The sequence below is a fragment of the Catharus ustulatus genome, chromosome 8 (assembly GCF_009819885.2).
Source record: "Catharus ustulatus isolate bCatUst1 chromosome 8, bCatUst1.pri.v2, whole genome shotgun sequence".
NCBI classification, from domain to species: Eukaryota; Metazoa; Chordata; class Aves; order Passeriformes; family Turdidae; genus Catharus; species Catharus ustulatus.
In genome coordinates this window covers 32,800,214-32,824,540 of record NC_046228.1, presented here as the reverse complement: position 1 = coordinate 32,824,540, position 24,327 = coordinate 32,800,214, and the positions used below count along the sequence as shown (strand labels likewise).

Here is a 24,327-nt window from a genome sequence, read left to right as displayed (position 1 = left end):
TGGTCTGTTTTTCTGTGCCCATAGTCAAATCCCCATTCTTAAAACACAATAAGGAGAAGTTATTTTAATAAGTTTATTTTTGTTGTGAATCTCATTATGTATATCAAGTAGGCTGACTCTTACTCTTACCCTTTTATTTTTTTTAGAAAAGAGCAGGGTAGGTCTTTATTTTTTTTTAGTTTTTCTAAACAAAGCCATGTCTGTTAAAATTAATTAGAGTTGAAGGTCAGAGTGTCAGTGCTGCTGGAGTTGTTATGACACATTTTTAGGAGTTGAATCTCAGCAGCATTTAGAATCACAATCAGCAAAATTCAGTGAGAGGAGCTGAGGGAGGATGCTGATTAAACTTATGTTTGTGCTGTTGCTCTTGCACCTATTTAAAGAAAAAAAATCACCCTAAAAAGGGCAATATTGCAGCGTCAGGACTGGGACTAGATCCTCATGGATCCCTGACAACCCAGGATTCTGTGATTCCAAACAGAAGTTCTCTAACTTGCCAAAAAAAAAAAAAAAAAAAAATCCTTTCATTCATTTCATATTCACTTGAGGGATTTCTAAACTTTAAATCACAGTACAGTACAGTAGTTTCATGACTATAAGGCGCACCGGAGTATAAGACGCACTCCCGAGTGTCAGCAAATTTCCAAACTTTGTCCATATATAAGGCGCACCGGACTATAAGGCGGACTTTTTTTTTTTGCAGCGAGGATCCATGCACAACAAAGTAACGAATTAGTAACAGAATCGCACGATCACGGGGTTTACTGGCAGGTGCTCAATTTGCAAACATTTTTCCCAGATTGGTGTAACCTTTAAACACGGCCCCAGGCACCCTTCCCATGCCGCGGGCGCTGGCACTCCCGCCCACCCCCGGCGCCGGCTGGCGCGGCTCTCGCGGCTGGTGCGGCTCTCGCAGCTCAACCCACGGCTCAGCTCACAGCTCGCACGTCCGGGTTGGCAAATTTCCAAACTTTGTCCATACATAAGGCGGTCCGGACTATAAGGCGCACTTCCGGGTTTCGATCAAAATTTTAGTCAAAAGGGTGCTCCTTATAGTAGTGAAATTTCTGTACATAGAAAATAAAATCTGCCAGGCAGACTGAGAATGCAGCATTTCAAAGCCAGTGAATTGGGGAGGTTTGGCCATTCCCTCTGCCTGGTTCTCTTGTTATGCTAATGGCTTCAGGAATTTTGGATGCTAGAGGGAAGAGCTGCTCTCTGCTGTCCCAACCCAAGGCTTTCACTGGATGTGGGCATCAACCTTTCCTTCCTGCTTCTGGCACGAACAGAGGGTGGTCCCCAGCCCTCTGATGTTTAAAGGGAGACATCAAAGACAAATCCCTCAGCTGGAACTTGGGGAATGCTGTTCTGCTGTGTCTATTAATGCAAGCAATCATATTTTGAAGAATCTACTTGGGTTCCGGTCCTTTGGCTTGGAGTTAAATTCCTACCACTCATTTATACACACAAAGAAGGTCAGCAGATCATGAGGGGGCTGGAAGATTGAATTTGAATTTCTCTTATCTCTGAGAGCCCTTGCCTCACCTGAAACCACCCTGCTCCTTTCCTTGTCCAAAAAAATCCTTCCATTTTCCTCTATTAAGGATGTCAATGAACAAATTGAAAAATCTGAGTTGAGCTACTATTACATGAAAGATGTTAAAGAATCTTGGCTAATCAAGACAATGTATTCAAGTCTGTTATTACTCAAAGTTAATCTGGTGAGCCTTTATAGATTTTTGAGCTGGAATGGCAACTGAAAATGAATAATTTTGTATTACAGAGTGTTTTCATGTGGTTGAGAATGGCACACTGCTGCAAGAGCTGTGCTGATTCTGGACTTGCTATTTATTTAACATTTGTTTAAAAATTAGGTCTGTATCAGGAATTAAAAGGATTACATTAAAATTAGAGATGATTAGGTGAACTGTTATGCCAGTTATGGGAAATTTAAAAATAGCTTCGGGTATAATAAGCAGCTTCATTATATTAATGCAAAATATTTTTCTATCATTAAAAAATTAAAGCATGTTCCAAATGTTATTTTAGCTCCTAGGAAAAAAATATCAATTTTTTTTTTTTTTTTTATAATTACTGCTTTGTTTTTAAATAAACTGTTACCTACAAAGTATTTAAAAAAAAAAATCACCCAGCTTGAAGGGAAATAGCCATCTGAGTTATTTTCTGTCTCCTCCCTCAGCACCTAATATTAAATTAATTTCTTAATTGTCAGAAACAACTACAAAGCAGTGCTGCACTACTCTGTTAATTTTGATTTCCTCAGAAAGTGCATTGCTGTTTTCACTTGGAAAAACCAAACTGTGCTTGCTGGAAATAGCAATGAGATGCACAGATGAGAGGAATTGTCACGATAACGTTTTATCATCCATGGGGAGCAGCTCATCATCCTGCTGTGGTTTCCTTGTGTGGACTGGGAAAATTCATTTCTTCCCTGCCCCTCCCACAACCAGGAGAGTGAAGCTGTGTCTGACCAGGGGGTTTCAGAGATAACAAGGCCACATACAAAAATAAATGATAATTATTTTAGGTGGGTGAGATTGTATCTCTGCTTTGTGGCCAAGCACAGACATACTGAAATCTGATTTTTGTTCTTATTTTCTGCCTCTAAGATTTCATGGGGATTTCTCAGGAGCTGCCTTCTAGCAAAGGGCCACCAGCAGGCAGTGTCAGGAGTGATTTTGGTGTCATCAAAACTCATTCCCTACCTTTCCTATTTCCTCACAGCCAGGTCCCCACTGCTCTGGGGCAGAGCCTGACTTACAGATTTATGAATTTATTTTAGGTTTGTACAAAAGGAGAAGAAACTTTGCTTCTTGTTTGTTCCTCAGCCTGGTTATAAATGCAGCCAGTGCCCTTCAGGGGGCAAGAGAGGGAGAGTGTCAGCATGTTCCTGCCTTTAAAGCTGCAGCCTAGGAAAAGCCAAATGAATAAAGAGAAGTCCTTTGGCCCTGGAATTCCTCCTAATTCTCAGTTCTAGTGAGCTTTAGTCACATACCTGTTTGTTCTGTGTGCTTTGCCTCATCCAAACTCAGTAACTACAACATTAAATATTGTCTATGTGCTTATGAATGTGTAAAATAATGGGAGAAATAGAATTATGACAGTGATCCATGAATATATTTTGGAAATCATACACAAGCACAAGGAACCATCAATCTAGTGCTGCAACAGTTTTCAAATTTATTAAGCCTGTGCAATGAAAATTTTAAATGAACTCATGTATTTTAAATCACCGTGTTTGGCACAGCTGAACTTGTTTTGTTGGTGGTGTGGTCAAATGACCTCAGAAAATACTTATTTTGAAGTATATTCCCTCTTGCTGAAATCAAGGCTGTTACTTGAAGGATAGGTAGTAGAATACACTCAGAGGCATTAGTTATAAATCAAACCAATCCTTTCTCTGCAAAGCCTTGATTTACGCATGTCAAATTAACTTTTCCAAACTTGCTGTAATTTGTCTCAAACACAGGACTTCTCAAAAAAAAAGTAAATGAAATGTATTTGTGCTGTGCACTCAAGGTAAAATTTTGGAGTCATTATTAATCAGGAGCAATGTGTTCCAGGATGAAGGGAACGTAATTCAGCAGATTCCTTTGGAGCAGCAGTTGTTCTCATGGCTGATAGAGAGACAAGAAAAAATGGTAAGAAAACTTCTTATTTTAACTGGAAAATGTGTCTTCAATTCTTTCCTTCTCTCTGTTTTTGTTTTTTTTTTTTTTAAATTCACTACATTAATAATCCAAAAATGCATATTGGGAGTTTTGATGGTGAAATGTTGAACAGATAAAACAGGTAAAGATTAAATTGTTTAACTGGAATTGGGTAATAGTAAAGAAAGTGTGATGGTTTATTACCTCCAGAGGTATAACTAATGTGTCATTTCTGCTGTTCTGCATGTACAAAAAATAGTTCTGGGGTCTGGGATAGATTTATTATTGTTCATTGATTGCCTCATTCTGTAGCAGGACGTTTCTGGCAATAAAGCAGGAGCACTGTCACATCCATCATGATGTGTCGGAGATGTGTCAAGACTGGGGCTCTTTTTTGAACTTTACTGCTCCTGAAAAATGTAGCTGAGCATTATAGGCAGAAGTCTGACATTTCCAAGATGAAAATCAATCTTTTTTTATGCGGTGATTCTCAAAGCAGAGTTGAGCTTTGATTGCACAAGGAGTGGTTTCACACGTCGGGGAATACAACAGGGATACCAAATAATTTGGATAACAGATCTGGCAGGTGTTCTGTAATGAATATAAATTGGAGAAATGATCATAGAAGAGATAGTCAAGTCAAGATGGCACAGCAAACATTGATCTGCTGCTGTCACAGCCGGGAGCCTGAAGGTGTTTCTTTTTGGTTTGTGTATTTATTTTTTAATATTTCTCTTTAAAGCTGGGGATTAAATGGGTAAATACAGCCTACTGTGAATTTATATTCCATATTATACCATATTTAGTGGGGGGAAAAATGAAGAATTGTTGAAATTAGTTGCCAAAAGCATGAAAAGCAATGAGAGGTCCTAATGTACAGGAAAGGAGGGCAGATGAAACACTTTGACCTTTAAAATGAATGCTGAAAAAAATGTTCATGCAATCTATATAATTGTAATACCTTGAAAAAAGAAAAGTCTTTGTTTCACAGGTCCTGGGGCTCAGCACCTGGGCATTATGGTGTTATTAGAGACAAAAAAGGACAATTCTGTGCTGACAGCTGTGTCTAGAGGCAGCAGAAATCTGAGGAGAATGGTAGCACAGAACCACAAACAGCCAGACAAGCACAAATTTTTAGATGCTGGGAGTGTGATGATAAAATATTTTGATGTTGGGTTGTTTCCCAGAGAAGATGTTAGGAAATAATGAGCAGACCAGTCTTGTTTTCTCGTATTTTTTATTCAGAGAAATATCTAAATAAATAAGATGATGATGTGCTACTCAGTTGTCCCCTTCCAAGAGCAAGGAACTTGAAAATTCTATGTTGTAGCCACTTTCAAAGATCAGTTCAAGATAATCAGTTGCTATTGAAATCAGGAGGTTTCAGCTTGGTTGTTTCTCAATTTAGCCTCAAATGCACTCTGATTTTTCCTCACAAATAATGCTCTGTCAGCCACAAAACACTGACTCAATTTTGTTAAGGAATTTAGCAAGCCATGAAATGCCTAATTAAGGGAGGAACAGTTTGATCCCTTTGAGTTTCTAACAATTATTTAATTCAGTACAAACAGCAAAAGTCCTAGAGCACACGAGCAGTCTGAAGTTTAAACAAGATGACAGCTAAAATGGATCGATAATTTCTCATCCCTACAGTTACCAATAATAAGGTGAAGAAAGAGTTTCAGGGTAAAAGCACCAAGAGAAGCAAATCCACTCCACTCCAGAGTGGACTCCATTAACACAAATTGCCTTCAGCCCATTAAGCCTCAGCACTGAGCTGTTTTAAGCAAGAGTTTGTTTCTAAAACTCTGGAAGCCAAGGAATTAAACACCACCTGAGTTTTAAAAGCATGTTTTCTGAGCCTTAATAGAACGACACTTTGTCTTACTTTTGTGTCTCCAGTCATGCAGGAAATTAGAGGACTGGCTTCTTCCTGCAGACTTTGGGTTTCAGGCTTCAGGCTCAATTTGGCAGCTTATATTGCTCAAATTGGCTTGTAAATGAGATATTTGTTTCTAAAGTATGACTGATATCAACTTGCTTACAAATAGTTACAACGTGGACATGTCTCTCATTTGATTCTGTAATTATATGATGGTTTTTCTTGTCAAGAGAGCTCAGAAACTTAATATTGATTTATGTTCTTGAGTTTCTGAAACTGCAATGTGTCATCGTTGAGCATAATTTAGAGTGGCCTTTTTTGTCCCCTCTAATCTTGTATGTGCCAAGTTTGAGCTCATTTGGGGCTGGAATGATCTGAAAAATCATTTAACCCTTGTGTGGGTGTGGTGGCAGTGGCATGAAGATGATGTCGTTGAGGTGTCTGATTTCTTTAGGGTTATCTGTTTGCTATGAAATAATATTTTCAGTCAAGGCCCTGAATAAACTCAGCATGAGAATTATTAACATTCCTATCTCTTGGGTGTCCTGTGAGGCTTTGTCTTCTCCAGACACAGCAGGACATGGATACTCTGCTTGCCTGTGTCCAAAATGCACTGGAGGTGCTGCCAGGTGCTGTGCTGACACCCCAAAGTCAGCCAGACCTTGAAGGGATCTTTCTATGCCTCCTCAGAAAATTGAGTTCCTCGATTATGCCCAAAATGTTATTAAAATTTAAAAATGCCAGGTTTTGATGGAATAAAAACTCAAATGATCAGTCTTTCTCGATAAAAAAGGAAAAAAAAAAAAAGAGGTAAAAAATCAAGGCACTATCTTCCAACTCAATTCATTCTGGGACTCTGTAATTCTATGATTAGTAGATTCTGTGTGGTAATAATAACTTAAGGGGAAACTACATTTAAGGAACATAGTGGCATATTTGTTTTCTGTCAGGTTTTTCCCTTGTATTTGCATTCCAGACCATCTGGAGAGGCCCAGGCAAACTGCAGTCTGTGCCCTAAAGTCTTTGTTGAAATCACTGCATCACAATTTCCCAGTTCAAAGGAGGCTGCCATTGAGCTGATATATTTAACATGCAGGTAAATAAATGCACAAAGCTAGTCCATATTTTCAATTCATTTTCATAACAAAACTTAAATCATGATGTTGTGTTGGATCCCAGAAACCTGGGTTTTTTGAGTTTTCTGTGCTTTCTGGCACTGATCCCCTGGAGAACACTGCTTGCAACCTGAGGCCTTGGAGAAGGCTCCAAATGTGAGTGATGAAGTTAAAATCACGGGTGTCTAGTGAAATAGAAGTGTGTGCTTTCACATGGTGAAGGGTTTTAAATTTGAGGCTTTTATAATATAGTAATAGGTGTGGGACAAGATGAAGGATTTTGGGTGGTGTCTCCTTTCGGTGTTCTTCCTCCTCCTTCATGGTTTCAGGCAGTAATTTTTGGTTGGATACTTAGTACTGTACTGAGGGTCATGGGAGTTTGGTTATTGCGTCAAAAGCAAAAATAATATAGGTGTTAATTCTCCATTGGACTGTTTGGCTTTAAGAGACCTTGTAACTAGCTAGATTCTCCATCATTTTGCTCGCTGGTGGCTAGAAGTGTTGCTGAACTTTCTGTACCTTAGAAAAGATTTAATAAACAAACACGAACACGAGAAAATTCATTTCCTTTGTGTGTTTTTTAATCCTGGCTCTGGTTGAAGACGTACAATACTTCAGACAAGCCACTAATTATGTGGTGCAAAACACCACACCGTTACAATGTTGAGAATTTATTTCAGCTTTTGCATTAATAAGTTGATGGAATATTCTGAATATTAAATTTGCCTGGAATTTCTTTTGAATCATGATGCATTATTTGAGAGAGACTGTTTGTGGCATGTGGAAACGAATTTTTGACACATGTTGACATTGTTTCCCAGGGTGAAATGAAAATGAGGAGCTGATCCAGGAGTAGCTGGATCATGTGGCCTTTCTTTGAAAAACACGTTTTACTGTTTTGGTAAAATTTAGAAGGTTTAATAAAAAGACAATAAGAGACAAACATAAAGTAAAGGGTTAAAATGGCTGGGTGCTTGGCAAGCTGCCAAGAGCACACAGTTGTTTTGGGAACGCTTTTTAAAATGCACTTTACAATGCATTAATTTGTTGTATATTTATAGTTATTTATGTATAGTTAAAAATTGTTGGGAACTATTTAGCATGGCTACTTTTTGAGTCGGTTTTTTTAGAGTATGTGTGTTTTTTGGTTTGTGGTTTTAATTTTTTTCTTATCACTTTTTTATTTGGGTGGTGGTCCTGGCCTTGTGCAGCTGGTGAGTGTTGATATTGTTGTGTTAGCTGTAGGGTTTTTATTACACATTTACGGGTTGTTATTTTAACTAAGTGGGTAGTTTAAGCATAATATTTCTACAAAAACTTATGTTTAACTTTTGCTATTAGAAGAAAAAAAGACCCATACAGGAAAGCTATTTTAACATTATACACATAGCATTTATCCCAATAGTTGCGAAAAGCCAAATATGTCACGCACTTACAACATCTCTGTCATGGATACTTTTGTCTTTGTGCTGAACCTGTGCTTCCCAGTCCCTGACCTGGGATCACATAAGGAAGTGTGGTATGTAGGCAGGAGTTTGGGCTATTTGGTTTCATTTGCATTGGGAGATTTTTTTTTTTGTTAACTCAGAGTTAACCATTCAAATTTATTCAGCTCAGCATGAAGTGCTGAGGCTTCAGGACTGCTGTGCTGACCCCATGAGTTTCTTTAACTACGAGGGGATAATTCCTGTCAGCTGGAAGGTTTGAGTGTCTCGAGCAACACAACTTTCCTCTGAGGGCTGGTTGCTGGTGGGATCAAGGGCAGTGGTGGGTTGCAGTTCTAAGAGGATCACCAGAAGAATTGAGGTGAGGAGGAATCCAGCAGAGAGGTGGTGAGAGGGCACAGTTCATGGAGCATTCCCAGCTGCCTTGTCATGGAGACAACTGTTAATAGAAACTGGGAACTGCTCATTTGTTTGCTATTTGGTGAGTGGAGCAGCATTGTTGTGCCTTCACGGACTGACTGGTGTCAGAGGGGGTTGTTTATCATCAAGTTTTGTCCTTGTGGAGGGAGCCAGGCATGGGCTCAAATTGGTGCATTGGTCAGAAGGGCACATACCTGAGCTGCTTTGGTCAGATAAAACAGGCCTCCTTCAGAAATGCCGTCCTTGTGGAATTGTTCTTTCCTAGTTGCTCACATCTGGAAAGTGCAGGATATACACCAGATAACTGTTGAATTTTTTCTATCCAAAACCCCCTCCCAGATGTGCCTCTAATGACTCTCTAATTCTGAACCATTTCCATCTCTGATAAAATTGCATTAATTACTCATATTCCTGTATTCACTTTACTATGAAACAAAGAATAAATAGAATAAATGCTACTGCACAGCATTCTGGAACAAACTGAAATCCAGGTTCTGTAGTGTTTGCGTTGTCACAGGAGATCTTTGTGGCACAGGCTGAAGCAGCAGAACTGTTCTGCACTCACTGGGGGTGCATTTGTGCATTGAGAATTGCAAAGAGAGGATGTTTCCCTATCCTGTACTGACAAACTTGCTGGCAGAAATATGTAGGGTAGGTCAGGTCCCTGGAGGTGTCCAAGGAAGGGCTGGAGGTGGCACTCAGTGCTCTGGGCTGGGGACAAGGTGGGCACTGGGCACAGCTTGGGCTCCATAGGCTGGGAGGGCTTTTCCAGCCTCAGGGATTTTTGACTCTTCAGCAGGGCTTCTCTGCTAATGAGGAGTTTGGTTTTCACAACTGAAAACAAATCATGTATTTATTAAAGCCAAAAATAGTTCCAGGTGTGGGATCAATAGTGAAATCCTGGAATGTTTTTTCATGTTCCTTAAATGCAGGGAGGCATCCACCTCTTGAGTTATTGGCCCCTTTACATCTTAATTATTTCTGAATTTTACTTGAGTTCCCTTCAAGGACAGGTTGGATGGGGCCCTGAGCAACCTGTTGTAGAGAGTGACATCCCTGGTTATGGCAGGCGGGTGGAATAGGAGATTTTTAAGGTGCCTTCCAAACCATTCCCGGATTCTGTGATCCTAATCTAGTGTTCCACCTTGCCAGAGAATAGCAGGTGAGTCAGAGGTAAATACTGGCAAATATTTCATATGCCACAGTATAATAATTTATGCTTGAAATGAGCTTATGGATAAAGATCTCCTTTTTGAAGACACAGCTCCTTCTCTTTGTAAAATGGGGTGATGGGGAGGGGAGGGAGGGGTGGGTGTGTGTGTGTTTGTGTTTGTGTGTTTGTATCCCCAGCTGGAGGAACAGGCTGTGCAGTTTGCTTGGGTTTGGGGGGCATTGCTGCAGAAACAGTCCTGCCCACACAGCTACAGACTGCTGCCATGGAGTAGCAGATACACTTTTCCATCTCTTTTTTTAACCCAACAGGTTTGTGTTATCAAACCTATTCAAAAGTATGTCTTGTCCCTGATAAATGTTTCTGATTCCTTCAAGGTTACACCAACAGTTTTTCAAAGTATGAATCAGTCTGTTGAGGGTTGTCTCAAAATTGGATGCAGATTTTGTCTGTTATGAAATTCAAAAATCTTTAAATTTGTCTAGATTTATTGGTTAAATGTATGTATGTATATATAACATTCATGTTATTAAATATATTTGCCTAATGTATTATGCAAAGAGAGTTTGAATATTGACTGACCATATACACCCTCAGACTCCCTACCATGGTATCTTAGAGAAGACTAACTTAAAACTTAATTTAGTCACAGTTCTTGTAAAGGATGAAAAGAAAAAGAAATTTTTCTATTCCTGATGTGAAATTTTCTGCATGGCCTCAGTTTGAGGTTTACTGATTTCCATGTCTGTGGTGCCAGGACTGGAGAAAGGCACCCCACCCCCAACAATTCTGTAGCATTGTGACACCAGGGGAGGTTCAAATCAGACACTAGGGGGAAACTCACAGGAAGGGAGTAGGCAGGCACTGGAATAAATTGGTCAGGCACTGGAATAAGTTGCCCAGGAAGCTGGTGGAGTCACCATCTCTGGAAGTGTTCAAATGTTTTCTGGATGTGGCCCTTGGGATGTGCTTTAGGGGCAATGCTGGGGAACAGCTGATGATCTTGAAGGTCTCTCCCAGCCTGGATGACTCTGTGACTCTGGAAACCATGACATGAACTTGTCAGGTTTGATTTGAGTTCATTTCTTCAGCTCCCAGGAGATCTGTTGTACGTCTGGGTGACTGCTGATGCTATACAGATTTCCACATTGTCCTAGTTTGGAGGACAGGTGTCTGCTGAGAAAGGCAGGAGCTTCTCTTTGAAATGGAGAATGTAAACCCCCTCCCTCCAAATTATTAGAATTTTGAAATCAAGGGGCTCTCAGGCAAAGATATGGGAATAGGAATAGCAGTTCTTTACTAGGGAAATTAAAATAGAAATACAGTACTACAAACAACAAACCCCAAACCCTGACAAAGTCAGAGTACAACCTGACACCCCGTCAGGCAGGGTGTTGGTAGCAGTCCCATTAAATGGTGGCTGCATCATCCTGCAGTGACAGATGTGGCTCAGTTGGAGCAGTGCTCCTGTACAAGGTGCAGTTTCCCTCTGGAGGTCCAGTGGTGATGTGGAGAAATCCGGTTTTCCTCTGGAATCCAGTGGAGACAGGGGCTCCCTTAGTGTCCCAAAACCTCTGTTTTTATCTTGGTAAGAAATGTTGGCTCTTCCCCCTGGCTGGAGCAACTTCCAGTGGGATGCATTAATTTTATCAGTCCCACAGTGGGACTCAATGGCCATTAGCAGAAAATGACTGGCTGGAGGAAGGATGGGTTGTGAAAAGATAAAGAACACTGCCCTGCCTGATTTCAATGGATGGCCCATTAGCAGAATATCTCCTGCAGAGATAAGGATCACTGCCCCCACCCTCAGCAGATGGTGATAGAATAGATATCTTTTATCACACCCTGTATTGTAACCCAAGACACACACCCAGACAAGGAAAAGTTATAAATAGCGGTGTAAATCCTCAGGAACTACTTAATCTGTACAGCTCCCAAATGATCCCAGTGATCAGGCCACTGGAAATATTTGGTGAGCAAGCTTTTCCTTCGGTTTCTCAAGCAGCCAACTGATTGTGCCAAGCAAAGCAATGTTTTTAGGAGCGTGATTTCTCAAGGACTCTGATTGCTGTGTACTGAACAAGAGGGATATTGGATGTAATGCTAAAACTGTTTATTTATAAATTAATGTTATCTATTAAAAATTAGTGTTGAAGAGGCCGGATTGCCATTTCAGTCAGTGGTAATATGTTCCTTGAGAAGTCGTTAGTCATACTTTATTTTTCATTAACTTGCTAATTTTGGTGAGGTTTTTTTTATTTCCATGTGACAAATTTTATTCATATTTCAGATTCAACTTCACCTGAGTTTAACCAGTGACCCAGTGCTTCACGTGTTGAGCATTGCAATGGGCTGCCTAGGGCAGTCCTGGAGACACCATCCTGGGACTGCTCAAAAAATTAGATGATGGGGCTCTTTCTGGTGTGGTTTAGTCTCCGTGGTGGGATTTGGTGGAAGGCTGGACTGGATGATCTTGGAGGTCTTTTCTAGCCTTATTGATTCAATGGTTGCATGACTGTGGCAGCATTTCAGATTATTTTACAGCTGTTATGTTTTCTGTTTGCATTTCTTTCCTTCCCTTGCACTGCAGACACAAAGCTGAGGCAAAGCCCAGCCTAAAGGGATCACTCTCAGTCTTCTTCCTAACAAAAGGGTGAAGAGAGCATTGCAGAAAAAAAGACCTTGCTGCACTCGTATCTTTTGAAGCAGCTACTTCTCTTCAAACTGGAATGCTTTCTATTTAAATATTTATTTTCATTGCTTGTGGTAACTGCAGCTGTCCTTATGTGGGGTCATTCACCAGGATGAAGCATGAAAGCTCAAACTGATTTAAAGTAGATTATCTACATGTGCTGTGGAGGAAAAATATCCATCTTTAATCAAATTACACGTTATCTTTTGTTTCAGGCAAGTAGCTCCTCAGAAGAGATAGAGATATGAATGATTATTAAAAAAAACACCTATTCAGCAGCAGTCCTCAGTCATGTTTAAAACCAGTCTATGATTCAGAACCCAGTAAATTTGACTCTCATCCTGTTAAACCTGGCAGTAATTGGATCTACACTTCTCAAGATCAGGAAAAAATTAATTCAGAGAGAAGTAATGGTGTACGTCCATATAGTATGTCACATATATTATATCATGTATATTATATTAAAATGTGATAGCAGGGAGAAGAGCAAGCATGTGGTGTTGGTGTATGAGCACGGAGACTGAAGCAAGTATGAAATAATGGAAATAATGAAAACAGACAAAATGCATCCTTGAAAAAAAGCAGTGTTGGAAATTAGGTTACTAGCACTTGCCTTGATTCATTGAGTTGCCCGTGGTCAAAACATTCAACTCCAATACTTAAATACCTAAAACTGGACATAAAGGGGAGAAATACCTAACAACTAACTAGCAATTTTATTTTTCTCTAGATGCAAACAGTGCAACTTAAAATCTTTTAACCCCAAGTTGTTTTCTATTGAAATGTGTGGGCAGGGATGTGCAAGTCACTTCTATCAAGTGTGTGGGTAGAGAGTTCCTTGCCAATTGCTCTTAAACAGGCAAGGGTTTAATACACTCTTAAGGGATGAAATGAAAGTGCATGAGAACACCTGAAAAAAACAGAGATGGCTTCCAGAAATAAGCAGAAATATGTCTGAGTGTCAACTATTTCCTGCAGGTTTCCAAGAGATCAAATGGAGATGCATGAGACAGATGCACCTCTAGCTCATGTGTGACATTATGGAGCAGAATTAAGGCACTAAAGTCAGGGAACTCCTTCCTCCTGCTACACAGTTTTCCTTAGGGAACCCTCTGGGCTGGGATCTGGTAGAGAAGAAATGGTCAAGGAATAGAATATGTTCATTTTGTATGAGTTTTCCCAAACTGTCTTGGTTAACAAATCAAGGACTGTGTCTGTGAGTCTATTTTAAAGAGAGAAGTCATTGTCTCCTTGAGGCAGAAACTCTGGGGTCAGGTGGAAAATGGAACTCCTGTCACTAAGGATCTTTTGTTTCAGTGTAGACAGTGAAAAATAAGAGACCAACTTAGTAATATAAAAATATCAGGCTAATCTGTTATTTAGACAGGTGGAGTCCCCATCCCTGGAGGTGTCCAAGGAAGGTGTGCACAGGGCAGTCAGTGCTCTAGGCTGGTGACAAAGTGGGAACTAGGTTGGACTCCATGGGAGTCCTTTTTCAACCTAAATGATTCCATGATTCTAAATATATTTGCTGCTCCTTCTCATTTTCCTGGGGTTTTTGTGGTTTTTTTCCCCTTTTTTAAAATGTACTTTATTTCTGGAATATTTATTTTATAAAATCTGTGCACATTTTCCTTTATAATCTCCTGGCATTTAGCAAATTATATGTGGTATAGATACCACTTAGCTCACAAAATTTTAGCTATTTTAGGGTATTTTGTATATTAAGGAGCTCTGGTTTGGAGGAAATACAATGATTACAGAAGTCTCTGAGGATTCAAGGAAATGAAAACAGCATATGAGCAGTCTTTTCTGATAAAGCTGGAAAATTACTTAAAATGGTTTGTGCCAGAAATGTATAAAAATGACAAGATTTTCTGGGTCTTGAGATTTTGGTGGCTTTATTTGGTGTCTTTATTTGGTGTTACAGCTGGTGTGTTCCTGTGTCATGTTATCAACGTTTAGCATTTATTTATTAATTTGGAATAGAAGTATTTTTCAGGACTTATGATCTGTCATGTTTTAAATATAATAATACTCTTTCTTTATCAATGAGTTTCTGTGTCTTCATTCCACACAATTTCTATCTCTGATTGCTTCACCACCTCAGATGTGTGAAGTTTTTGGTCTTGCAGAGAAAGAACTTTAGTCCATGAGCTATAATTTACTGATGGGCAAAAGTTCTGCAGAAAAATCCAAGAATTCTAACATTCCTCCCATCTTCAAATCTGTTATCAATTCTGTTATTATTAAATCACACACTCAAGTGCTAAGTAACTATAAACATGCAAAAAATAACTATGTGTTACAGGATGATGAGTGTGTCAAATGAAAGATTTTAGCTATAATTTTGTCCAAAATACTTTTTGATAATGAGTTCTTGGTTACCTGCTGAACTTGCAGGTGTGTGGTAAGATACAGTTTATCACAATCAAAAATCCCAATCTATTTTGAAGTACTTGAGGATTTTTCCTGAAAATTATAATCTTGTGATGTCACAGACAATTTGAGCATCTCGAGTTAACAGGATCAGACCAAGGGAATAAGAAAGGAAGGGGGAGAGGGGAGATAATATCAGAATATGTGATAAAAATAACTGCAACTAGACAAAAAGATAAAAGGGGAAATTGCATGTGATTATGGAAGAAAAATGGATTAAAATCTAAATAAACTCTGTCCCAAGAAGTCCCTGACCTGCAAATGTTGGAAGCCAGGAGCTTGTTTGAGTGAAACAAAAAGTATTTTCTCACAGGAATTTTTTATTTAAAGGATTCTCACCTGATTTTCTGTGGTCAGAGTCTGAGTCACACACAAACAGTGGGAGAAAAGGAATGGAAAAATAAACTTAACCCTTGATTGCTTAGAGGGAGATCTATATGCAAAACAAACTGGTAAATAAAGCAAGAGCTAAATAACAAAATAGATGGAGTAACAGAAAAAATACTTTGCATTATGAAATCAAGAGTAAATTAGGAGTGTTTGTTTAAATGACAAATGTTGACATTAGATCAAGGGAAAAAACCTGAAACAAAATATTCCTTGAAGGAAGCAATCGGTGTTGGGCTCAAGCACCCGTGAATTGTTTTGGCTTGTGCAGTTTCATGCCTTAGGAAATCTTTTCCTTTTCAGATAATCAGTAGCAGCCACGGCTGTAGTGCCACAGTGCAAGAGCACCTCCTTCATGTAGGAACTCCAGGGAGAACTGTCTGTAGTGTATTCCCCTATAGAAGTTTCCAAAATCCCAACAAAAATCCCAGCCAAAATGCAGAACCAATGCCATCATTAATTCACTCTGCATTTTCTGGTCTGAGACAAAGCTTTTCCCTCTCTGATTTAAGTTGGAATTTGATCCTTTGGGGAAGACCTTGGCTGCACAGATCAGTGTCTGGATTTGAGGGCAGCTCTATAGTGGAAAGTACAAGGAAAAGGGAGAGAGTTAAAATGAGCAGGAGATTTCTGACCCTGCCTTTGATGGTGAGGAGCAGTGTCAGGGCAGCAAACACTGAGGGCAGGTGAGCAGCTTTATCCAGCACAGGCGACTTTTAACTGAGATCTTGGAGTTTATTTTCACAGGTCCAGAAGGGAGGAACATGCAGGGCCTGATGGCAAATCTCAATCATCTGTTCATTCTTTTCCCTTTGGAAATAACATTTTCTCCTCTACCTGTCAGGTTCTGTATAATTAATGCTGTCTTCCTGTTCTCTCAGCTCCCACATCTCTTCCTTCCCATACCTCCATGACATTTCCTTTATAATTTTGAAGGAACTGATTATTCCACTTAAATGGCAAAAAAAGTTCAGACTAGTTTTCCTATGACAGCAGAAACATCAGCTGTGGCTTTGCTTGAAAACTAGTGCATCATTTCCTGAGAAGGGAATTAAACTTTCTCTTTCCAGACCTCTCTGGGAGCAAGGCCTGGCCTAGTGGAAGATGTCCTTCCTCATGGCAGCAGGATTGGACTGGAGAGATTTTAAAGTCCTTTCTAACCCAGATCATTCTAGGATTCAAACAGATCCAGCTATCCTTGTCCTCTCCTCAGAGGCCACTTGTCTGCCTCAGGAGGCACCACTGGAATCAGAGGTCTCTGTCAAGAAGTCTTTAGAAATCAGTGGAACACTTGGAGGTGTTTTGAGTTGTCAAATACCAGCTCCAGATGTGTGGTGGGATCGCTGCTGGATCCATAAAAATGACGTGCTTTCAGTGCTGCTGAATTTGGACATTGTGTGGAGGATCTGGGAAACTGCTGGACGGATTCTGCTCTTCCATACCCCAGCTGAGGTGTCAGGAGCAGCTAATTCTGTTCAAAGGCTTCAGTGGGTGTGCCATCAATGCATGGCAGCAGGGGATTTTTGCAGGAAACCCTCTTAAAATAGGGGCTTGAATTGGTGTGCTCTTATAGACAAGTGACAGACATCAAAATGAGATCAGTCCCAGTAACTTCATAGCAGAGCAGTGTGAGGGTTACTGGGAATGGTTTCACACATGTAAGCACCCTGAGATGGAATCTCCCACTTCAGGCAGGGGCTGTCTCCACCTGCTTGCTCACATGTCAGAAGAATTCTGGTGTGGTATAGAAAGAGCTGTAATTGCAATAACATAAAAATTTTGCCTATGGACAGAATAGGAATGTCAGTCACAAAATGGGCTGGATTCTTCCACCAAATCTCTGTTCTCTTCCTTTGCATACTCCAGGGGCTACATTTTCAGAGAATATAAATTCACATCATTCCCTTGGGGCTTTACAAATATCAGCAATGAAGAGATGGGGACATCCAAGTTTGGATCAGAAACTGAGTTTATTGAGTACATAAGGTGTTTTCATAGGGTGTTACTTGTATGGCACTTATATAGGGTTCTATTTTTGGCAACAATTTCCCATTGGTTACACATTCTTCATGACATCACAGTGCCTACTAACATTATCTTATTGCAAAGTTTTACAACTTGATTCTTGGTCACTTCTTGCCCAGGGAGCACTTACCTTGTGTCTGTCTCTCCCACTGTTTCTGCCTGATCAGGCCTAAGATATCAGGCCCTTTTATCAATTTCATTGTACTCTCTGGTTTATTCCCTGTGTACAAAGATCAGCTGTTTCATGAACTTAGCTGAGTTGTTGTTTTGGTTTGTTTGTTTGTTTGTTTGTTTGTTTGTTTGTTTTTAAGATTATGTCACAGCCTTATAATTTCTTGCCATCTATTTTGTATGGGTTCTGTTTCTTAGGGAAGCTTATGTGGCATTTGGGGATGTGTTTTGGTAGTGGCCTTGGCAGTGCTGGGTTAACAGCTAGACTCAGCAATCTTGGAGTTTCCCACCCTAAATAAATAACAATTCCAGGTGGAAGCACACCAATTTAAACTCTTAGATTCTCAGACTGGCTTACTTCAATGCATGCTACAATTTATGCACAGGATTTGTTGATGTCTCAGGATTATTGGTAGAAGGCATTCCTGGGTCACACATTCCAAAGATTTACAGCTGACTGTGTAAATAATGGGAGGTTACTGGGCATGCTGACTGCAGCATATATTTTCTAAAATACACATCAGCGTGGGTTTTTTTTCAGCTTAATATGCAGTTTTGTTTCTTTGCTCTTCCTAAAATTTGATTAATTTGATACCTTGGTACCTTTAAACCATCCCAGCAGCACAGACAGATTGCAGATGCTAAACCTTATGTTCACTTCATAAGAATATTACTGAAAATTATTGGCAACATCTGAATTGAATGCAGATGTATCTTGGTCTGTTTATATTCTGTGAAACACAGTGGGATCTAGAAAAACAAAATCTAGGAAACGTATAATAAGTAGTTTTTGAAGTTAAGAGCATCACCATGGGCATCTACTCTTATGGTTGCTTTCCTCCTTTTTAAAATCCTTCTTTCATAAGTTACTGCTAAGTGGGAAGGATTTCCAACTCCTTTCAGATAGACCCCAAAATACCATTTACTTATTTCTCAACCCAAATGTCTTCCGATTTGTCTTCCCTGCCCTTGTCATGGTTTTTATCCATTACTACACAGATTGCTCATTCTTAGGGTCTATATCCACTCAGTTTGAGTTGAAATTGCTCCCCACTCATTGAGAATTGAAAATTGAGTGCATTTCTGTCAATCTGACTTTCTGCAGAGCCTCACAGTGTGATCTTCTGCAGCGAGTCCCCATCCCTGGAGGTTTCTAAAGCACACAGAGAGGTGACTTTTGGGGACAGGGGTTTGTGGTGAACGTGGCAGAGCTTGGGGAATGGTGGATTTGCTGATCCTGGAGGGCTTTGCCAATCCAAACCATTCTGTGATTCCATGATTAATGATCTCTAACAAGTTGAGTGCTTTATTTCTGAGCACACAACATGGTGCTCGTAAAACTTTATAGAAGTGTCAGTAGCTTTGCTGGCTTGGGGAAGGTTATTTTTTTGCAACAGTGGCCACACTGTTAATATGATCTCTGGCAGAAGGGTCATTTAAAGATTCATTAAATCTGCTTCCTGGGGCCTTGATAACACAGTGCAGGCAGGGAAGAGCAACTGTGATTTCCTACAGTTGTCTTGAAAAACATGTTTCTATGGTATTTATTGGAATGTTGGGTTGCCAAAATCGAGTGAAGTCCCATCAGAGAGCTGGGGTGTGTCTGTAGCTCTTTAGAATAAAACACTCCATTTTCCTGCCCCTCAGTGGGGTTATGACTACATTACATTACTGAAGTGATAATGGCTATCACTCATTTAAAAGAACTTTGAAAATGCTAATTGACAAAATCAGTAAGCTCCCAACTAGAATAGCACCTCTCTTTTTAAAATTTTCCACAATTGCGTAGCTGGGAGTGATTTATCACCTGGCTTCCTATTTTTAGCAGTTTTTCCAATACTCCTTTCTCATTGCTAACCCCAAAAATGTGCCTAGCTGCTCCGAGACAGGGAATACATGAGAGCTATAAATACTTTTTGAGTCTTCTGTTGATTTAATATTCCAGGGGAAGCAATTTGAGCCTACAGGTCAAATAGATGCTGTTGTATCCTCTGTCTGCTCTGCTCCCTGGAGCTGCTGTGACAGGCTGGACCCACCTTCCTTTCACTGAGTTCAGTGTGTGGTTCCCACATTTCAATTGGAATGGACAGGGCAGCATTTCACACCTCCTGCCTCAGCCTGAGGGACTCTCTTCCTAATCAACTTCTTCTACAAAGTCAATAAAAATGTGGTTGTAGGAAGCACTTGACAAAGCACAGGTGAATGTTAATCCTGAGAGGTGAAGTTTCATAGAGCTCGGTGATAATTTCAAATTGGGGAATAATGAACATTTAGATAAGTCTGACATTCACCTGACATAAAGATGGGCTGGAGACGCACACCAGGAGTTGCTGTGTACTTACTGAAGGTAGCTGTTTACAGAGGTCATGTCTGTGAGGCCACTGTTTATTCACAACTGATTGAGATGTGCAAACAATGAGAAGTCACATGAATCAATCTTTAATCACTGCAAAACCCAAGAAAGCAGACTGAGTGATCTCTGAAAGCATTTTTGTTTAAAAGAGAGTTAAATATGCTGCTAGCTTTGTTTGCCTTGTCTTAGAAAGTCTTGATTAGATAGACAAAATAGATTGTTAATCATAATGTGTTTTCTTACTTAGCCTGTTACAGGCAGTGCAGACCATGGAAGAAATCAAAGCAGCATGATAAGATATAGCACTGAAGATGATTTTTTAAAATAAATGCCTACACTTTAAATTATTTTGTTATTTATAGAAAAAACTTGGAAATTAATTCAATAACCTGCCCCTGCCAAAAAAAAAACCAAACAAAAACAAAAATAAAAACAAAACAAAATACCCAAACCATACAAAGCAATCTCTATCTAGAATGTCAGCTGCTGTCTCCCAGCCGTGGTTGTACCCACACAGTTTTGGAATTTCCCTCTTCTGTCAGCTGATGGGATCAGCACACAGGACTGCTCCCAACTGCAGCCATTGTGCATTGGGCTCCTACAGAAGCTAGCAGGTTGCAGATGTTCTCAGAGGGACTCAGTTTGGTTCTGCTGCATTTGTCATGGGAGCACAGCCCTATTTTATTGGGACTTCAGGGAACCGAATTCAGGAAGAATTGGATTATAGCAGGGGTTGAACTGTGATCAAAACAAATGGAAATAAAAACAAAAGGAAGATGAATCATGACTCTGGTCATCATCTCAGTGGTGGGCAGCTTCCCAGTGCCACAGTGGATGCCATGGGCAGATGTACACGACAAATTATGCAAATTATGGATTATCCAGCACGGGCCTGGCTATTGGAGTTTAATGCTGACCTGGTGCCAGTCTTGGGGTTTGGGAAGCTCTTGTGGGATTTTTTTCCTCACAGTGCTGGAAGTTAGACCTCCTGTGCCTCTTTGTAAGGTTGTGATGGTTTCCTCAGGAAACATGTTCACTGCCGGAACATGTGTGCACTCCAACATGGAATTCCAGCCATATCCACTTAAAATAGAAGGGATATCACTTACTTCTTACCCAAGGTGATGTATCTGAACTCTCCCACTGGATCTGGAACCCTTCCTGTGTCATGCTGTTTCCTTACACCCAGTTTTTTCCTTATTCTTTTATGATGATTTGCATAATGAACTTCTTGATTCTCTTAGGGGAGACAAGTCTTGATTTTGCTATTTTTAAGCAAGTTTCAATAATTTCCTGTGATTCAACACAGCAATTTTAGCTGTTTTGTGTGGAATTCAGTGATTGTGTTCAACTTTGTCTCCATGTGTCTTTTGAGATGACAAAAAAACCTCAAAGATCATCCAAGTCCAAGCATTCATCCAGCATTGCGAAGGCCACCCATGTTCCCAAGTGCCACATCCATATAGCTTTTAAATCTCTACAGGGATGGGGACTCCAAACCTCCCTGGGCAGCCCCTGCCAAGGCCTGAGCACCCTTTCCATGCAGAAATTCCTCCTGCTGTCCAAGCTGAGCCTCCCCTGGCACAGCTTGAGCCCGTTTCCCCTTGTCCTGTCCCTGTTCCCTGGCAGCACAGCCCGACCCCCCCTGGCTGTCCCCTCCTGTCAGGGAGTTGTGCAGAGCCACAAGGTTCCCCCTGAGCCTCCTTTTCTCCAGGCTGAGCCCCTTTCCCAGCTCCCTCAGCCACTGCTGGGGCTCCAGCCCCTTCCCCAGCTCTGTTCCCTTCCCTGGACACGCTCCAGCCCCTCCAGGGCTCTCTGGCCAGCAGGGCCCAGAACTGGACACAGCCCTCGAGGTCCCTCAGCAGGGCCAGCCCAGGGGACAGCCCTGCCCTGGCTCTGTGGCCACACCATGGCTGGCACAGCCCAGGGCCATTGGCCTCGTGCCCCTCTGGCACCCCTGGGCTCCTGTCCAGCTGCTGGCACAGCACCCCCAGGGCCTTTCCCAAGGGGCCCTTTCCAGCCCCTGTGTCCCAGCCTGGAGCTGCAGGGCTTGGGGTGACCCAGGACATGACCTGACAGTTCCATATTACACTGTTCTGTAATGCATATCTGTATAGGGTCCTCTTTTCTACCAGCATCATGGAATTATGATATCATTCACTGGAAATTATGATGTCTTGGAACAGTATTTTGGTGTTCCATACATTTGTAAACTATGTTCAATCTTCAAAATAAAAGCTCCAGATAGGCAATGTTTTAAGGATATTGTTCTCTTAGAGCTGCTGCACTGTCAGCAGCCATTTCATGGGTGTTGTCTCCTGTAAAGCACCTGAGGAAAAGCTCTTCGAGTTGGCTTAAGGTGTGATGTTCCTACATGCACGGTTTTCATCATGTGCTGCAGGTATTTCTCAGCTGTTTCCCAGTGCCTGTTTTCTGTTTGCTCTGGCTTTTTCTTATCTCTCATTCCTGCTGTGGTTTCCCATAGCATGAGGTACCTCTCACAACTGCAGCAGCTCTGAAGCTCTGGGCTTCTGGCCAGGTTTTTATTATTGTTCTTATGAACTGTTAACTCTCCTTTTTCAAAGGTACATGAAGGAGGCAGACCTGGAGGCTTTTACTTGTACAGCTCTTCTGTCTTTGGTTTGTCCTAGAAACTCCTTGTTCTCAACATCTCTTGTTTGTGTGGAAAGGGGTTTTTATTCCCTTGGTGTTGGTCACAATTCTGAGCAGTGTTCTTTTACGCTCCCATCCCTCACTGTGCTCAAACACCTGTTTCTGAAATATGAACAACAAATATGTATTAAAATTTACAGAAGACACATTCAAAGAACTCAAGAGTAAATTAAGGAGTATAATTCTCTCTCTCTCTCTTTTTTAATGTTATATTGGATTTCCATAAGTGTCATCCTAATACTCTTTTTGTCCTAGGTGTATCCAAACAACTGAATTGAAAATTTAATGCAAACACAGGATAGTATCCTTAGTATTCTTAATTTCAGTTAGCACGGAAAAATAATAGATTTTTCTATCTCTATTGATCAGAGAACCTGCCCCTTAATCCCTGGAAGTGTCCAAGGCCAGGCTGGACAGGGCTTGGAGCACTGTGGGACAGTGGAAGGTGTTCCTGCCTATGGCAGAGGGTGGCACTGAATGAGCTTTAAGGTCCTTTCCAACCCAAACCACACTGTGTTTCTATGATAATACTCCTGCTGAAAGATTTAACAGCTGTTTCATCCTAATGCTTTGTCACTCTGATGTGTAATTGGATTTCCTCTTTGCACTTTGTGGTCATAATCTGCAGTATTTCAAATGCTGTTGCCTTATTCCATGTTCAGGTGACTTCTGTGGGTATTTGGGAATAGAACCCTTTGTTCTGGTACAAAGTGTAGTTGACTCCCTTTTTTCCTTAGGGATAATGGATAATCATGTCAATACACAATAAGAAATAAGAAATCAAACAGTGTTTGTTAATTCTCCTTTTGATTCCAGCAGAATGTAGGAAAGATGAAGTTGCATTGCTTCATGGTAAAAGTAACTCCGGTATTTAAGTGGATATCTCTTCTCTCTGCCACCTGTGTGCAGGGAGGGGCAGAGCAGGGCCCAGGCTCTGCTCCGGGGGCCCAGCAATGGCCCCAGAGCCACGGGCAGGGACTGAGCCCAGCAATTCCCCCTGCACAGGAGGCACAACTTCTTCCCTGGGCAGTGCCCAGCCCTGAACAGATTGCCCACAGAGCCTCTGGGCTCTCCTCCCTGGGGCTGTTGCAGAGCTGTGTGCACACAATGCTGTGCCCTGTGCTCTGGGATGGCCCTGCTGGAGCAGGGAGGGGACACCAGGTGCCCACTGAGCTCCCTGCAGCCTGAGTTATTCTGTCGAAATGACATGGTTTTCTCCTTCTCAAGGGAATAAGCTAAAGGTGAAGGAGCCCTTTGCCAAAAAGCTGGGAACATTAGCAGGCCACTGTGGTGTGTGCTGAGCTCCTCAGAGATCTGTAAATCAGAACTGCTGGGGAAGGAGGGGGGTTAGGACCAATGCTCAAGAGCCAGTGGAAAATTCACCCAGACACGTAGGTGAATGCAGCACGAATTGTGGCTGGCAGGGCCTGGGGAGGTTTTAACTCAGGAGCTGTCCAGTGGTGTTTGGTGTCCTAAGCTGGCATTTCAAAGGCCCAGTGCAGTGTTCTGGTTTTCTCTGGAGTTTAGCAGTTGCAGAGAGGATAAGTGACTGGATCTCTACATCTCCAATCCTGGACTGCCCAACTGCTCCAGTTCAGTGGTAATATCCCAGCAATTTCTGGTGAAATTCTCCATGTGCTTATATGCGTTCTGCCATGTGTAACATCAGGAACAAACAATGTCCTGTGGTGAAACAAAAGTTTGGTGGCACTTCTCCCATGTTGAGAGCTCCAGTGAGCTGCAGACATTTTTTCCTTGTCTTGGGAGTAACAAGTTTGAGTCCAAGTCCTCCTATAAAGAAATGTGCAAGGTCTCCAAACCATCCCTGTTTTCCTCTGTTCACAGGTTACCATTTTTCTTTTGCTTCCCAGTTTAACCAGCTT

The 24,327-nt window shown here is 41.1% G+C and overlaps 1 protein-coding gene across 9 annotated transcripts in view; it reads left to right on the top strand.

Moving 5' to 3' along the window:
- PCDH15 (protocadherin related 15) overlaps positions 1-24,327 on the top strand; it is a 642,731-nt gene that overhangs the window by 159,907 nt on the left and 458,497 nt on the right. For all 9 annotated transcript variants that reach the window (XR_004418559.1, XR_004418557.1, XR_004418555.2 and 6 more), the window contains exon 3: positions 3,585-3,662. The gene's annotated coding sequence lies outside the window, so the exon portion shown is untranslated. The remainder of the gene's footprint in view (positions 1-3,584; positions 3,663-24,327) is intronic.